This window comes from Diachasmimorpha longicaudata, chromosome 2 (assembly GCF_034640455.1).
Source record: "Diachasmimorpha longicaudata isolate KC_UGA_2023 chromosome 2, iyDiaLong2, whole genome shotgun sequence".
In the NCBI taxonomy this organism is placed as follows: domain Eukaryota; kingdom Metazoa; phylum Arthropoda; class Insecta; order Hymenoptera; family Braconidae; genus Diachasmimorpha; species Diachasmimorpha longicaudata.
Genome location: NC_087226.1, coordinates 7,862,448 through 7,880,789, shown reverse-complemented (window position 1 = coordinate 7,880,789; position 18,342 = coordinate 7,862,448). Strand labels below are relative to the sequence as shown.

The 18,342-nt window shown below is 36.8% G+C and overlaps 2 protein-coding genes across 9 annotated transcripts in view; one reads left to right on the top strand and one right to left on the bottom strand.

Annotated features, from left to right (window-relative positions):
- LOC135170469 (procathepsin L-like) overlaps positions 1-18,342 on the bottom strand; it is a 200,508-nt gene that overhangs the window by 26,984 nt on the left and 155,182 nt on the right. The gene's annotated exons all lie outside the window — the stretch shown is intronic.
- Positions 1-18,342, top strand: part of Mitf (mitf) — a 54,493-nt gene that overhangs the window by 22,698 nt on the left and 13,453 nt on the right. The gene's annotated exons all lie outside the window — the stretch shown is intronic.

Below are 18,342 nucleotides of genomic sequence, written 5' to 3'. Positions count from 1 at the left end.
CTTCTCCATAAAAAGAAAACAAAGTACCTTAATTCTGAGCACTAATTTTTCTACTATACAACTCAATAATTTTTATATTTTTTATTCTCCATATGAAAATGGAAGTGAAAGAGGTAGATTTTTTAGATGAAAAAATACGTATTCAATCGTAAAGAACATGACATTTCAACCGATCGTTTTTTCTCCACTATTTCCCATTTAAAAAAACAGAACAAAACGAATTTTGTTAACGCAAAGAGAAAATATCGACAGACGCACACGCATGTGAGCTACGATTCGCGTTTTTATCCAGCATTTTTTTTTTATTACAACACACGTCACTCGTGGAATCGCTATCGTCGGGACATTTTGCAATGAAAGAGCGAACACGTTGTGCTAGGGGTATAGTCCCGCTGTATAGAGTACCGGGATATGACTGCAGGCCATTGCCTATATACAATCAGTAACGATGGGACGGCTCGTAAATTTTTCCGTTTTTTTTCCCCAGAAAAATACATTCGACAATTTTTTTAGCTGGGTTTTACCCCTCCCCCTCCACTTTCTACGCAACTCTCGTTTTCTCGCATCTATTTTGTCAATCGTCACGTGTATGTATTTTCTTGTCTATTGTTTTTGTTTATATCTCTCGGGTTTTTTTTTGTCATTTTGCTAGTCGTGACACTCGGACAACGTTAATCAATGCTGTTTATGGCATTTGACGTTTGAAACACAGGAACGTTCAATCAAATGGGATAACAAAGTACACCGCATCAATATGACAGAGGTCAATAACGTGCCTTTTTGGAGCAAGGCTAGAGAGTAAATTTGCGAAATAAATGAAAATTGTTTTTTTTGCAATTTTTTTCCACAGTCCAATTCACAAATAGACTGCCGTTGAAGTTATTTATATCGGGGACGGGGATTTTTGCCGGTCGGAATGTATTTTTGCACAATTTCTGCGACAACAAAGCGACGTAAAACGCCACCTAAATTAAGAGAAGGAATGAGTTTTGAGGGATTGAGTCATTCGAGCTACATCCTTTGATAAATGTGGAATATTATTATTTTTGTTTTTTTTTCGCTCTCAATCGGAGATCTTCCGTCAGTTGCAATCAATTTGTTTTGACGATTACTCATCGTTAATTGAAAATCTACGTAATATCGTTGCGAGGTCTTTTATTACTTCTACTCTAGAATCATAGCGAAGTTAATCTAACTAGAGAATTTGTTGTTCAATTAAGTGAAGAAAAGCGGTAGTAGTTTGAAGAAGAAGATAATGTGAATTTGAGATTAAAGTAATTATTTATCGTTTTCTAACGAAAAACTCGAATTTTCACTGTAATTTTCTGGCCCTCTACCTATAATCAATTTTTTCTCGTCTCCTGGACATCCGCGATAAAGTGGAAAAACAGCGCCATCACCGGTAAATGAGAGGGTAAAGACTAGTGATGAAGATTACTTCCAACTATTTCCCCAAAGTTTAACGAGTCTGATCCGGTTATTATCACTTTTTCTGTACGAAGCCCTCTTCGTTAGCGGAGATGCCAGCCATACCCTTGACATTTTTCACTAGTCCTTAACGTTTTCTCCGCCTTCTGGATACTCGATGTCGTCGTCGCTCCCCTCCCCCCATCGCCCTCTCACAAATATCTTGGTTGAGCGTTAACGACGTCAACGACGACGGTGCGCGTTAATCCTAGTTCTAACAGTCGCCTAATCGGATTGTTAAACATTGGAATATGAATGTTGAAAATCTCTCACAGCTTCACGAGGAAAAAAAAAATTCTTGAATTCGTGTTTATGATATTCATCATCGTTTCATTCTAATCCATCTGTGGTAATTGAGTTTTTACGTTCATCTATCATTGCCTTTTAATCGGTTATTACACTTTGGACTGCGGAATGTTCTTCCCAGTCATGGCAGTGGGGTGGGGGGCTTGTTAATATGACTACTCATTTTGACGTCACTAACAACCATGCTATTTCAATAAAATGCTTTCAAAATTTCCGCAAGTAATGCCACAAGAGTTTCAAATTTTTTGGATAATTCTATAAGTTTTCGCAGCATCAGAAAAAAAAATTAATTTCATGGACATTTCACGAGTAATTTTCAAGACAATCTTGAAAACTTTGAATTTTTATCTACTATTTTTCCATAAATTGGATTCAAGGCTTCAAGATTCAAGAATATAATTGATTATTTTTTTCATCCCAATTTCAACCAATCAAATGGTGGCATTTCCCGTCACGTGGTACAAGTAAGAGAGTTTTACTTCGGATATTTTTCGGATATTTCCCTGTTTGTTGCTAAGCAATGAAAATATCCGATAAACAATTTGTACGCGTTTCAAACCCCAAAACTGTCATTACAAAAAATCAAGTTCAAAGACTTTACCTCGACATGAGCAGATTTGGAGGAGAATCCTTGGAGATTATTGATGAAAAAATTAAAAATAATGTTCCTAATAATACAGTGAAGACAAAAGCCACAATTTGGAAACAATTCTCTGCATTTTGTGCAGACAGAAAATATACGCTGGAGAAGCCACAACGCCGAGTGAAAAACCATACTATATGACGTGAAATGCCACACATTTAATTGTTTGAAATTGGAATGAAAAAAATAATCCAGCCAAATACCCCTCGACCTTCAAAATTAATCGGATATTTCCCTCCAGTTTCCCTGCGTAGCACCGATCGGGATAAGATTCGCAGAAAAACCCTCGCGCTTCGCGCTCGGGTTTTTTAACCTGCGAACCTTATCCCTCTCGTTGCTACGCAACGAAACTCTCGGGAAATATCCGATAATGTTGAAGGTCTTGGGGTATTACTACTGACAATGCAATTAAATGCATGAAAAGTCTCGTCAAAGACTCACAAATTTATTGGAAACTGGAAATTTATATTTATTTACAATTTATATTATATATTTATTTATAATTTATTAAAAACTGGAAACTTCGTGACCATTTTGCTCTTCAATCGGATTCAATGTCATTCTGATGACTTATCACATTTTCCAGGAAAATAGAGAATTTTCATGCACTATTCTTCGTACACATAATCATAATATCGATCATTCAAAAAAATAAAGATCCCTTACATAACAATTTGAGAGGAGTCTCCGTCAATATCCCCAACTCCACGATATTGAAGATAACGTTGTCGCTCAGCGCTCGTTCACACAGCGCCGCTTGCCTCCCATAATTAACGTGTTACGCCCCTTAATAAAGCGGAATTGTTTTCGGTAACGAGCGAGGTCGCTCTTTACCCAACAAATGCCCTTCCTCCCCTACTCCATATATCGCCGAGAAAGTTGTCGCTACAATGCGTCAAATGAATCGTCCCCCCGTCAATTGTTTTCTCACGCGCAATTCAATGACGAGAAAACAATTAATCAGTGACATCGAAAATATGATGAATAAAACCATTTGTCTTCACACATGATTCACCTATTAATCATGATCATTTCATATTTTTCACGCGTATCGCATTATTTTATTTACACGAATAAGTAGATGGAAATATTCCTGGCTATTATCACACATCGGGTAGAAATTCATATGCACGAAATGGTTGAATCATTTCTTATCGCCTGAGGTATGTGATATCCATGTGATATGTGATATTGAAGTGATAAGGTCGCACTTGAGATGGATTTTATAGTGGGCGAATGAGGGAAATATATATATTTGCTCAGTGAGAGGGAAAAAAAATTGTCGTGTAAATGCACCCAACGGCAGAATTTCTTATTTGGGTCAGGCAAATTTAAATCGGAGAATGACTTTTCAATTTTTTTTACCCCCCTCCTCCCCTCGTAATGGATGACGTGGATCTATCCAAAGGAGAGATACGTCTCTTCATCATCAGCATGGAGTGTGTAATTTCAATGACGAAATGTCGATAATAATCACCTTCACTCGTACATCAAATCAAGTGTGTCACGTACGTGCGTTTTGTGCTGATTTTTTTTTCTCATCTGTGAATGTTGTGATTTTTTTTTTAGTTCTGGCTTTGTTGGTGATATAATTTCCTCCCTTCGGCTTTCTCTGCCTCGAGTGATGGCTTGGGTTATTCAGTTGGGTGGCGTCATGTGGGAAAACCCCCCCGGTACTTACGCACAGTGGTTTTTTAATGGGTATTGAAATTAATTGGGACTGATGCGGGCTTGGGACATTGTTGTAGCGTATTTGATGAGATTGGGGTTTGAATTTTTGTTGAATTTTATTGTGGTGTGATTTTTAATGGAATGAGAGAACATTCGAGACTGAATTGTACGGAATGTGAGGTTGTTTGGATGATATATTTTTGCAACATTACTATCACTGTTAAAAATGCAATTTACACATTATTCATTGTGCCATCATCCCTAATTTTCCTTTCTGTACGAATCGAATTGAATCCTATTTCATTCCTTATAATCAAAATAATTAAATAATGGGACTTTCCGAAAAATTAATCACTGATAAAATATTTAAAATTATTTAATGGATTTTTTTCCTATCGTTCGCTTTTATCATTGATGGAGTCTTTATAATTGATTTTTAAAATGCATTCCTGAGTACATAAAATATAAAGAACATCAATATTACTTTTTCCCATTGGATAATTATGAAATTTTTAATATTTGAACTGAGAAAAACATCCGCATGCAGTCAGCCAAAAAAGAAACGCCTACAAATATCTTAATCAAACAAAAATGTCGAAATAATTTCTTCACCTGATCCTTTCATTGCGATCTCTAAAATTGCGTTAAAATTGTGTTTCGAAAACCATTCAGGAAAGTGTTAATAACCGCGACACTGCTAGCCAGTGATGCTGATCCCTACTAGTGTCTGTAAAAGAGACGAAAAGAGAATAAATTTTGCGAAGTTGAAGATGTTTGAGAAAGAAAAATGCGAGAAACGGTAGGCGAGAGGTGAGAAGGTGAGCTGTCCTTGGGCTAATATTTGAGTCTCCCCTTTTGAAAACCGGGGCTTGCAATCTCGTTTGCCAGCTGGCCCCCTTCTGGCCCTCTCCTAACATGAAATAAAACCCCACACCTCTCTCGCCTCTTTTTATACCCTTACCCCACTGTTGAAACTAACCTCCGCCATTTTGAATAATGGATCGGCTTAAAGTCTCGGAGACAAAGTAGATTCCACACGGCATTTGCCGATGCCCGGAGGCGTGCGACGACTGATGGGGTTTGAGGAAGTACTGTGAGAGACGTTGTACATGCTAACGTCGATCTCCTCATCCTCCTTATTTCAACCCTCCATTTTTCCTCATTTTTACGAATTTGATCCAGAGATTTTTGCAATTTCTCCATGAAAAGAAATTTTAGGTCAAAATTAGACGTCCAGGGGATGGAACGAGGGACAAAGGTTAGTTTTATAATAAAAACTGGCCTTCAAGTCTAATTTTTCCAACAAAATTTCACCTAAAAACTCTAGAGATCCAATTTTTATCCAAAATTTCTTTCCGCGTGGGATTAAAAGGCAATTGTCTTAAATATTTTGGAGTCCTGGATATTAAAAAGATTATGAAATTCAATCTTGTCGATAAAGGAAGAAAAATTATTTATTTAAATCTAATAAATTCTGGATGAGAATTGAATGAGTAATGACCTGGAATACCACACTCTAATTGGTAGAAATAAAAATTGAGACAATTGTTTACAAAATTTCCTCGGTTCCAAGTTTTTTGATTCAATTTTTTTTTTCGGTTTTAATCAAGAAAATAGATCAGAAAAAATGTTAACAGTGAGTGAATCTGTTTCCGACAAATACCTTCATAAATATTACCCAATAATGAATGTTTCCAATTCCATGACTATGCAATGACCACACCAATTATCCAGTTCATTGAAACATTAACAACCAGAGGGGGAAAGGCATAATACAACAAGTGGAACGGAATTCCACCTTTGGTTGAATGATAATGAGAGAAATTTTCTATTGTGTCGCCATTGGCAGTGACTCAAAAGCCACTGTTGGCCATGAAAATTGTGCACTCAACATAATAAAACATCGTGTACACATTCACCATTCAGTACATCACCCAGGGCTAATAGATTCTTATCGATGTTTACCTTTGGGTCGTTACTGCAAAGTTTGAGTTAAGTGGAGTCTCAAATGGTAGCGGTTTTGAAATTCACTGTAAATGAGTAATGAGTACAGAGATCTTTTCAGTGATATAAACCTCGATACTCCACACTCTTTTCACTCTAGCAAATTTACACTCTTTCGTGTCCTTCACATCGCCCAACGATCCATCGTGACTGCTACACATTCTCAACAATTGGAAATAAACCGGTTCAACCCAAATTTCATGCCAGTTATTATACATTTCAGACGTATGGTCATAGTCACTCATGTTCGCTTTCTTTCTGTGATGAAATAAAAATCCCATGTCCAGACGTCAATTTCACGAGCTGGTGTAACTGGAACACCGGATCATTTCCAGATATTTTTATGGCTTCTGTTATCGGACATTTCAATGGTTACCAAATGTGTTTTTATTTGAAATTTCCATAAATAAATTCATAAACTCTACAGCATCTATTAATTACCATTTTTTTTTCATAAAACACTAAATTCACTTGACAAAATACGGAATAATTCTGAATATTCTAGTGGACATAATAAATCTCCATTTCCCGGAAAGTATGAAAAAGTTTATTCCTCGCTGTTGGCCACATTGAGTCATATTCCCAATGTAGAATCATTATGTCATGAATTTAAAATATATTTTCTGAACAATTCAACATGCACATTCATGATTTCCTGAAAAATATTGGTCTATTCGTTGGTACTGTTCAGTGAAACTCTTTTAACTCAGACTTGGCTTGAATGACAAGAATCTTTAATGAAAAATTCTCAAGTGTCAAACTTTCCTCGATGAAGGAAATAGCGGTGTTAATTGCGAACGATAAAAACTCTAAAGTCGTTATTTTCATTCAATTCATTTGATTTGTCTTCACAGGATAAAACTGAGATCACCATCACCTGTTCTTTAATGATTAAAACAATCAACCTGTGTTACAGGCAGTTTTATTCCACATTTTACGAGAATTTGAATCTACTTGACATAGTATCAGTGCCTCCGGTATTGCCCTTTGTACTCAACAATGCGCAATCAAAATCCTCATTAGTATCTATCGTCAGTGTAATCATGATCATACCCCTCCCTAATTCAGTCGATAGCATCAGTCTCTCTCAAAGACAACACTGTTGTAGATTAAATGGAAAATTCACAGATGATAGAAATGCGTAATTATTATTCCCAGAAGAGTCTCAAAGACTTTAAAGAATTTAAATGACGAACAGAAAAATTTTCAAGGAATACATCTCCTCATGTTGATTGTCAATTTCTCAAAATCAGTAATATTTTATCTCAAATCGGTTTACATTTTCATTCATTTCACAGTACGAAAAATCAAGCTTGGATCAACATGAGAATAATATCAACGATTTCATCTTCATGCATTCGTCAGCCTTCTCAGCACGACTAGTAGTCGTAGAATAAGCGATCATTCACAAGTACAGTTCCCCTTCTTATGTAACAATATCCAAGTCTCTGTCAGTGAGTTTGTATTTTTCATTCCTCTTGGCTCCTCTCTCCCCACCCATTAGCTACTCTAGCACGTTGTCTCTTCCCTCTTCAGGCATTGCGGGTAATACCCGGCCTCCGCGTGTCCCTGTTACTGTACAGCCATAAACACACGCTTCGAAGCCCGTCTCCGTGACACACACGCCGGCTAGTCCACGACTGTTGGCCGATTCAATTACTCGTGTGCATCTGTCATTCTTTAGTTTTCTTCTCGTCAATTTCCTTTTACATATATTTTGCTCATCCTGAACCCGTTAATTCCACTGAGGGTCACTCCAGCAATTCAGTACGCCATAATTTTTCAGTGTTTTCAAGTGTTTAGAAAATACAACGTCATCCGAACTTTGATAAGTGCGTGAATTTATAAGTTTGTCAAGTCTACGTCAACATTTCTGTGGTTAGGGTGAGAAAAAACAACAGGATGAACCTGCGAAGTAGCTCATTGACTCTTCGGTGACACCTCCCTTCTTCAGGGAGAAGACAAGTCGAAAAATTTGATATTTTGGTGGGATTTTTAAATTGAAAATGAATTGATTGTGCATTATGGATTTTCTGGATCGACGGTGAGCAGGACCACTCGTTCATGAGGATCTGTCAGTTGTCAACTATTTACACGAGATCGAGTGAATATTTGGTCGAGCTTGACGATTGTAACTTGAGGCGATGAAAAAGTAAATTTAATGTAACAAAATTTAATTACCGATTTTGGTTGGCTCTGTTATCGGCCAACAGTCCACGTGTTCCAATTTTACCTTGAAGATAAAAAGTCTTGAGCCAAGTTTAACATTGGACCCCAACATTGGAAGGATCAGGACACCGTTGCCCGAGGAATTTCAAAGTTTTATCGGAATATTATCTAGGGTTTGCCCGAGGACCTGTAAATGATCAGTGATTTATAAGGGATTGGGGTGAATATTTGTTCGAGCTCGACAAATCATCCTAAAGGCGAATGAAAATAAATTTTTTAATGTGAAAAAATATTTTGCCGGAATTGGCTATTGGAAAAAATCGAAGCCCTCAACTTGTGCATTAATTTATTGACTGGAAACTGATTAATTCTGGTCGATGGATTTTGTGGGTCAATGACCAGTAGTGAAGAATCGGGATATTTGTTGTCCCAGAAATTCCAATTTTATCTCAGTGTTATCCAAGACTCGTCGCAGGAATTGTCAACTATTGACTATTCCCAATTGGTTGGAATAAATAACCCACCTTCGGTGGAGGAAAAGTATTTCAATGGCAAATAAAATATTCTTGGAAGGAATTATCGAGAAAAAGGGAAAGTCCTGCACTTTTTCTCCATTGACAACTGATTGATGCATTTTGTTTCACAATTTTTTTGGGTCATCAGCCAGCGCCACGTGTTCCAGTTTCACCTTGAAAATAAAAAGTCTAGAGTAAAGTCTGTATTGGATGAGAACATTCAAAGGATCAGGACAGCCGTACCCATAGGAATACTGAAATTTGATCAGACTGTTATCTAGGACTTGCCCGAGGAGCTGAGAGTGATCAATTATTTGCCAGGGCTTTGGACAAATATTTGCTGGAGTTCGAGGAATTCACATTCAAGCGAAGGAAAAAAAAATTTTAACACAAGGAAAAATTACGTTACCGTCGACTGATAAGGTGTATTGTTAAGGTTGAAATAATTATGACACTTGAAGGCAGAAGAACAAACTGACTCTTGATAACTCGACAAGTGTAAATGCCTTTTATTTCGTCAGTTTCCCTCTCTCAGTCGAGTCTAAGACGGATTATTAGGTAACCACTAGCCTTGGTACCATGGTTTTAATCGTCTCTTGATACTATTTGTGAAGTTGTCGGTGAATAGTGATAAATAATAAGGCACAAGGAGTTATTTCGAGGATACAGGAGCAGGGAAAAATCAGTGGTACGAAGGAAGGAAGGACACCGAATGAAACTATCAAGAGAGGGAGAGAGAGAGAGAGAGGACAGATTCAGCAGTGGTGAGAGAACGAATGAGACGCTACATTTGAAGGATAAAAAGGCGTAAAAGAGGGGAAAAAATACATAGCCCGAGGCAAGAGGCAAAATGAATTCGTTTGCCTCAGGAATAGTACTGACACTGTGAAACGCCTCATGTCGATTGTGCCGACCTGGATACGACGAGGCCCTGAAAACTGGAGCGAAAAATATTTTCCCTCAGATATTTGGATTTTTCCATCTCGCAATTATTGGTGAATTATTCAAAAATATCGTATCTTCGAGAGACACTGGCAAGTGAGGAACCTCGCGAATAGGAAGTGACTCGTTGATTTTTATATATATATATTTTTTTTTTTGAGGACAAAAAATATATAGAACACGTAGCAAGTGGCAGTGATTTCGATCCCAGAGAATTCAAACGTGTCCTGAATTTTACATATGTGAATATGTCTTCTCGTGGGAGGCAAGACACTCAGTGGTTTATGTAGTGACCATTCGGCCGTAAGAGTAAACTCGTCTCGACGAGTACTAGAGAGACGTTTCTTCGTGTTTTCTCTTATTTACGGACAGATTGAGGGGCTGGATTTTACGGAATTATCTGACAGCTCAGGGAAAATGTGGATGGATGACGGGAAGGGAATAGACAGAATAATATAGATGTCTTTATTTCGGGTGAACATTGCAAATGGATGGACGTAATTGATGATGTTTCTTCGTGTTGGTATAGTGTGCAGTTTGTTTGGATTATAATTACAAATCATAACAGGATAAACATATAAACATGCCGGTGTTCAACATTATTGCCAGACGATGCAAGGTGAGTCTCTGTCGTGTTTAAGATTAATACTTATTCCTGGAATTGTTCGACGTTGGGTAATTCATTAACAGTGGTAGTGACATGTGTGGGGTGAATGACGACTGTCATTTAACATTGTTGCATTGAGTGAAGAACACCTTTGCATTTTTTCCTTGAGGCTTATCCGGAAAATAGATAAACTTTAATCGATGAGTTGTTGACATTTCTCGGATTCCTTTTTACGAGTCAACATCCTCTTTCACTTGTTCGCTTCTGATGCGGCGTCTAGACACGATAGGTCCCGCGAGGCGTCAGTGATAAGGTAAAGGCTCTTATCGTGATTCTGGAGGCCCAGTTTCTTTTTTTTTTTCGAACCCTCTGGCTTTGGTGTTTATGGTAGTGGGGGCTTATCTTACCACGTCGTTGCTCGACTCGACTACTTTTTTGCGTTCGGCTTTGAGGTGATTCTAACCCTCTTGATAAACATCAAATGGTTATTCAGCTTCGTTGTAATGTAATTTCATTGTGATTTATTAGGTTTTATGATAAAGTGTGGAAGTTCAGTTTTGAAGTTCATTTAAGACTAGGTCACTGGATATTTTGCAGTATTTACCATGACAATTATTATTTCATTATCATTTGAATTCTATTGTTTTATTGTTTGCTGGAGTATTAGATCTTCAACCGAATTCCAATGTTTGAGTAATTTTTGGTAACTCTCATTTAACAAATAATTTAGATTACAATTATTCCAAAAAATTTCGCTACGGTAAATTCACAGTTCGAGAATTAGTGGATAGGAACTGTGAATTACAGTTCATTCAACTCAAAAATGAATAGAATTGAGAGAAATTCATGAAAGTTCATTCTTTTATTGACAAGCTGGGTATAATTCAGTGAAATTTGGTACTGGATGGTTCTGGTGGGTCGGTGTTCATTTAACATTCAAGTCAGGTAAAGATTGCTTGCCTACTTGCTGATCAAATATTTGAAATTTCATCAAGGGGTAATTCAGTTTCTTCGTCATGATGTTTCATCCTGATTTACGATATTTTATGCTAATATGGTGGGGTAGTTTTGAGATAAATTTAAAATTGGGTCGATCATTATTGCGTTTTATTGCATAATTATTATTCCTCAAGCTCTACAGAAACTAAAGAATTTCGGTCAATTATTTATATTTTTTTCCACCAGGAATCAAAATTAATTCTGTTTCTCTGCAATTTTTGCTGTCTGTTTGTTCAGAAATTATCGAATCAAAATACACCATATATTCTGCTTCTTCATTATTTTTCAACGAAAAATTTTCACTGGGCGCAAGGGGAATTCACGTGTTTACGTAGGGAAATGTGATTCATTCATGAGCCAGAATTATTCAGAGCAAATTAATTTTGTTATTTTATTTTTGATGGGTTGATGTGATAATAATGAACGGTTACGTCGTTGTCTCAATTCACCCACGTGGAAAAGTGAAAATTGCCCGTAAAGATTGAGCCATCAGTTCATTCAACCAACCGCAACGAATTTGTGTTTTTTTCACCTTCTAAACGGATTACAGTTTTGACTTTATTTTTATCCCGAAATGTTGAACAACGACTGATCGTTGCGATTCAGCAGTGCCGGATGCACGCAGGGCGTTTAAACATGTCTACGTAAGCCACATTGATGCAATGAGAGAGAGAGAGTTGGGAGGGATATTTGGGGTATGACAAGCGTCGTGGTAAAACGAGTTAGTAATGGTTCACATGAATGATTTTAGTTAAAAATAATTTTCCACGTAAAATTCAGGCGAAAATTTCCCAGATTTCTGGTTCACTTTATGGTATCATCATCAACACTTTTGACAAAAAAAATCATTTGATGATATCATTCACTATTTATGGAAATTTATTAACAACTATTTGGCGGAGTGTACCAACTGATTAATGAAGTTCAGACAGGATTTTGCAATTTCGTTAAATCTGTATTTAATGACTTGTGTGATAAATTTTATTCTGATGCCTAGTCAAGTTTCCTTTTCCACTCCAGTAATTGTCCTGCAGATACCCCTCTCTCCGCCCAATGGCACAAAAAAAATTTAAGTGAGAGTCTAAATTGTTCTTTATTTAGAGATCCCCTCTGGATCCCAATAAATCCTTTGATATGTATTTCGCCAACAAATCAGGGGAGTTCCAATGAAGTATCTACTACGTGACCCAATAAATGGAAGAGATATCTCATAGTAGATCGATAAGGACTCCTTTTTTTTCCTCGGGCTCGATTACAATTCTGATAAACCGCCCATTGAATTTGTTTTTGTATACTCAGCGATTCAGTGTAACATTTGTAATATCACTGGTTGAATAAAAAAAACATGTTTCGATTGCAGTATCTACAAATCATGGGATATTATCTGATTCAATACAATTTCATTACCAATATTTAATGTGAATTGTACCATTTTTACACGCCCATCCGAGGAATAAAAAATACAATATTATTACCAGAGTGAAACAGTTTTAATTGAAAATTTGTGTTAAAACGCACCTGACGCGGAATTTACTGACTAAATAAATATCAGTACCTCTCTCAATATTTTCAGTGGATCTGAGTATTCGAAAAATCGTAAAACAACCTCCAATCAATCGCACTGATCGTATTTACTCAATGTAATGTGATTTAGCGGTTGTCAAACAGAAAATACTGTAATACAGGGCAATTTTGTAATGCCACAGCTGCAAATCATCAGTTGTCCATCTATAAATAGACCAGGAGGAAGGCATGTGGATGTTTTTGACTTTTTTCCATATTCATAAACCGCGAATGATTCAAGTAATTGAATCCAGCGTAGATGAGGTACAGTGCAATGGAAACGGACGATATGTTGTATGGAAACATTATCCATACAATGTCAGTATTATTGCAATATTATTTCTTATCATAATGGGTCGATCTTTCGTCGTATTCGTATACTCCCAACATTTGGATGCCATAATCCATGTCTGACATGATGCATTCTCCGACATAATCGTAGGAATAATGTAATCATACAATCGAATAATTGTTGAATGCAGCGAGTAACTTCAAGGGTGCAGATATCACCCGGTGAAGGTTCCCCGACATTTGAATTCATTCGTTTCTCTATTGCATCCACCTTCTCTCTTCCTCGGTGTTATCACCACCAAGATCTCTGACAGATTGTGATGCGGAAAAACGATAGGATTGTTCCTTCACTCGAGAGGAAAACACTGCAAGGGCGTAACCACTCGAGCAGAATCATTCGTACTTTGACAATGAAAAGGTGACGCGTGTGGAGACAATGAATGAATATGATTCAACATGTGAAAAACCATGTCTCATGATTTCTACCGCATGTCATAGATAAGCAGAGAGGAGATTTAGCCAATTTTTCTTTATCCAATTTAAATTTTGATTAATTTCAGGGTGAAATTCACATTTCTAATTGCTGACTTAATGCATAAGTGATGAAGAACTCCATTATGCAACAAGTCCGGTAAAGATTTTGTTCCTTGAATTGTTATTTTACTTGAAAATCAATTTTCGCATTTTAACGTTCACCGGAATTTTCTAAACAATTTTTATCGAGTTTGTCAGTTCTTTTAGTTACGTAAAAACATTCAGTTAGAGTTATGAGGCTTGTGCATCTCATAATAATAAATAAAAGACACAGTCAAATAAATTCATCATTTTTAAAATGCGACTTCTTGGAGATGTCTTCTTTAGCTACACCGATGTCATCGGTTATTAGTCCAACAATGTGTCATTCACGTCACGTTTTTATTATCCACCCACATCTTTTCATCACTGGCAACTATATTGACATTCAATCCACTCAAGTCAGAGGAATAATAATACCGTAGCATATGTCTTCGAAACACACTGTTAACACCTGTTTTAATAGTAGACCTGGTAGTTCTAATAACAGCTAGCTCCAATAAAATCAACATTATCATAATACTCGGCCGAACGGCTTACCATTCAGTACTCTGATCTGATAAAACACGTCTTTTCAAATTTTCAATATATTATTCCTAAAATAAATCTCAATTGGAGCAAAATTTTAATTAAATATTCCTCCAAAACTTAAAGATATTAAAGGCAAATTTAAATTACTAAAAAAAGTAACAACCCAAGAGCAGAGAATTTAAATTTAATTAAATTGAGGCAAAACAATTTATCAAATGAGTTGTGATGAAAATTGCAAAGTTAATATTTTTGATTTTCATAAAAATTGAGTGTATCTTCCCAAAGGTGCTACAGATATTATTTCTGCCTCTGCAGAAATAACTTTTATTCAACAAAACGTAAAGATTGCATTTACCATTGGAAATTAGCCAAAAAACCTGTCAACAAGCAAATAAAGTAAATACCTACCTTTACTTCCATCACGATTAACAAATAATTGAAATCTATCTGATTCTCCACGGCTTACTCCAAGCCACCAACAAATTCAATTTAGACCAGAAAATCCCAAAACTGCTGATAAAACCCATCCAACACGTTCTCATCTTTTTTCGTGTGTAAGCGGCATTAATTAACGCTTACACGATTTCATCCTGCCGCTCACGTTATGTCTGCACATGTGTACAATGTCGTTAATGTTTTATATCGTCAGCTATCACCATTGACTAAAGAGCTAACGGGCGATCAAAAAATCCGTTGACAATTTATTTAAATCTCTCTCTCTCTCTCTCTCTCTCTCTCTGCGCCCCTCTCGTTTCCATTCTTCTATTTTTACTCCATTAATCCTGGAAAAAAATACTCACCCACACATTCGTTCATTCGGAAAATAAATAGAAGAGAATAGCTCTTGTTCCCCCCACCACTCGCGCTCTCTCTCTCTCTCCTCTTCCCAGGTGATAGCATCAGACAAGAATTTAAAAAATCACGTGGTCAGCGACGACGTGGTACCCGGCCTGACACTCGTGAATATGGAACTGGTGAATTGCACTCCGATATTATTTTGTCTTTTCGTAACTGTACGTGAATGGATAGTACAGTTGGAACTACCTTGCTACCACGATATTATGGATATATTGCATTGATACCGCTTGGGTTTATGTACACCGGATGGAAGACTACCGGCCGGATGTCTCGTAACTAGTGTGATTAATTAAAGTCCGTCGTTTTCTATTCCTCTGAGTATTATTTTTTGTTTTGTTCTCTTCATCGTTTTTTCCAGGGTTTGCTTTCAGTGTTACTGTACTCGATTGCATGCAATTACCGTCTGGACCGTTTGTTGCGCAATTAAGGTATACAATTGCTTCCTCTGGTAGATGAATCCATTGTGAGTACTTGAGATTGTGAGACTTTTTGACAGAATTTTTCGGATGATAATTCAATAGTTGTGAGGGATTGTGACTTCCACTGTTGAATAATTTTGACTGAAGTTTACATGGTGCATTTTGTTATTTTTTATTCTGTCGCGATTCCCCTGAAATCTCGAAACATCGGTATTCGAAATTCCGAATTTCGTGGATAAATCAAACTGAACTGTAAATTCATCGAGTTTTCAATTGAACATTCCCGGACAATTTATTTATTTTCCAAATAAACTCTCATACTTCAGTGTCATATGTCTGAAGAGACATCCCAGCAGTGTCGGCTGTACTGGTATAATTCATAAAATCGACTGTCGTGTTTTACGTCAGTGAAAAGGTGTCACACATTACATCGAGTGATAAAAATTTACGAGTATTATATTGCTAGTCATCTCGACAGTATGCATCTGTTGTCAGTTACCCATATCCTCGTAATTATACGCGATATTGGTGCAAAACTCTGTAATTAAACATTGTAGAAATACATATATCATGCAATCTATTGTTTGTATTCCACAATGATCGTAAAACATTAGTCCTTCTATTTTTTTTTCTTATAACTCATGAATCAATATTTATGAGAAGCCGAGGGGCACAATATCGCGTCCCTTTATCTCCGGTAAATTTATTCCTCCCGTGAATTCACGAATAAATTCACCGCAACCTTGAACGACATATGAAAACGAACATTGTTTAATACAAATGGCAGATTCAACCATTGGATGGAGATTGTCATCCGTTTCCTTGGATTCGCGGAGCCACTCTAGCGCACCAGTGGTTAGGATTCTTACCTGGTCAGGCGAGGACTCGAGTAGTAATGTACTCTATGTGCTCGGACGTGTAACAGCTCCTTGAGTTACCCGTGGACAATAAAATAAAGAGTAACTAAGGATGTTTTACGTAATGCAAGATTTTATGTTATAACAAAAATGAGAGGATTAGAGACACGAAAAAATGGACAACCGGAGGTTGGCTCTCATTGTTATACAAGAAATAAATATGTAGCTAAAATTACAGTGGCGCGGATGGTGAATGCATGGCGAAATTCGTTTTATGGTCCTCTAATCTGGGAATGCTTGGAATATAATGGACAAAGCATCAAATGTTCCCTTCAACTCTAAAATATTTATTGGACCGTAGAGTTTTTTTTTTACCAAATTGGAATATTTTCAGAAAAAAATTGAAAATATGGTGAGAATGAAATTTCTACCAAATAAACTGTCGAATATTTTCTACAAAATATATTTGCTTCTAAATTCCACTCCATAATCAAGAGAAATTACGCGATTAAATCAACGAACAGCCTTCGCTTCGAATGATTCTATTCATCACAGCGAATATTTTTCAGAAATTAATAACTCTATATTTTATCTGCGATAAAAATATTTGAACAATGATGAAATAATACTAAATTTCATTTAAATGATCATGAGACCACCTGTCCTGTCGCATCAGCTTAATATTTTTAATCCGACAATTCTTCTCCTGAAATCCATCATAATGAGCATATGAGTGCACACTTCCGTCGATTGCGAAGAAAAAAATCCTTGGCAGTTTTTCAAGATCACAATCATTACGTCTTTTCATTCATAAAATCCATTCAACTTCCGTTCTGATAGGATATTATTCTCATCCCGCGTCATCCTCAACACTTCCGCGACAGACTGACCACTTGGATGTCATCATCGAGCCCAAGCCCAACAAACCCCTCCACTATATGCTGATAAAATGAGCATTTCTCGTTTGTATCCCTCATCTGCATTCAATGTCTGCAACAACTCGGCGCACACCAGCGGGACAAGCCGGAGCCCCTCATACTTATTATTGTTTACGTAATACTTATGCAACACGTATATAATCCACTCTCCCTCGCGTTTCGCCCCTTGCACAGCCAGATGCGTGCGTTTATGATCACAAGAGTTATTTAGTGTTTTTTTTTTGCAACATTGTTTAGTCTGCGGGTTGTAGAATTCATGAGTAAGGTCTCTTTATTTTTTAATCGATTGTACAACCTTTAGCTGATTTATTATATATTTTTACTAACAATCAACATCTAACAATGAACCTTACTCAGAAAAATTTAACGACTAATATGAAATTATTGTTCCTTTCTCATTACCTTGGGAAGGATTGGATTATTAATTTTTAATTTTATGTTGAATCGCTTAATCTGGTATTTTATCCACTTGACAATTTCCCTCCCCTCGATCCTTCTAACAAACATCCTCTATAGGATAAAACTAACGAGGTCACGGCTGTCCAGGTCTGTTGCCTCTGAATTTCAACAAATATTGTCCTCGAACGGTTCTCCACTGTCTCCATCCTCACCCCTTTATCGTTGCCAAGAAATTTCCAAGCAATTCATAGAATTTTTCAGCTCCTTTCGACTCCATATTTATTCCATTAAATTTGGGTACCAAATAATGCCCCTTTCCAGTGATTTACCCGTGTAAATAAACAACCGAAAGTATTTGAATATTTCGTACAGTTTATTTGCGCAATTTAAAAAACAGTTGGCATCTTCCATTGGAGCACGATATTATGTTTCTGAAGGTGAATTAATGGTGACTGGAGCTGTACTGGGCTTCTCGGTATTAAGATGAGTTTTGTATTTGCACCAGCTCCTGGAAGCCGTGGCAGAGAGTGGCTCAAGGCAAAAGCGTGATTTAATGCCCCGTCTCAGTCATTCGGTGGGGTTAGGAGGGG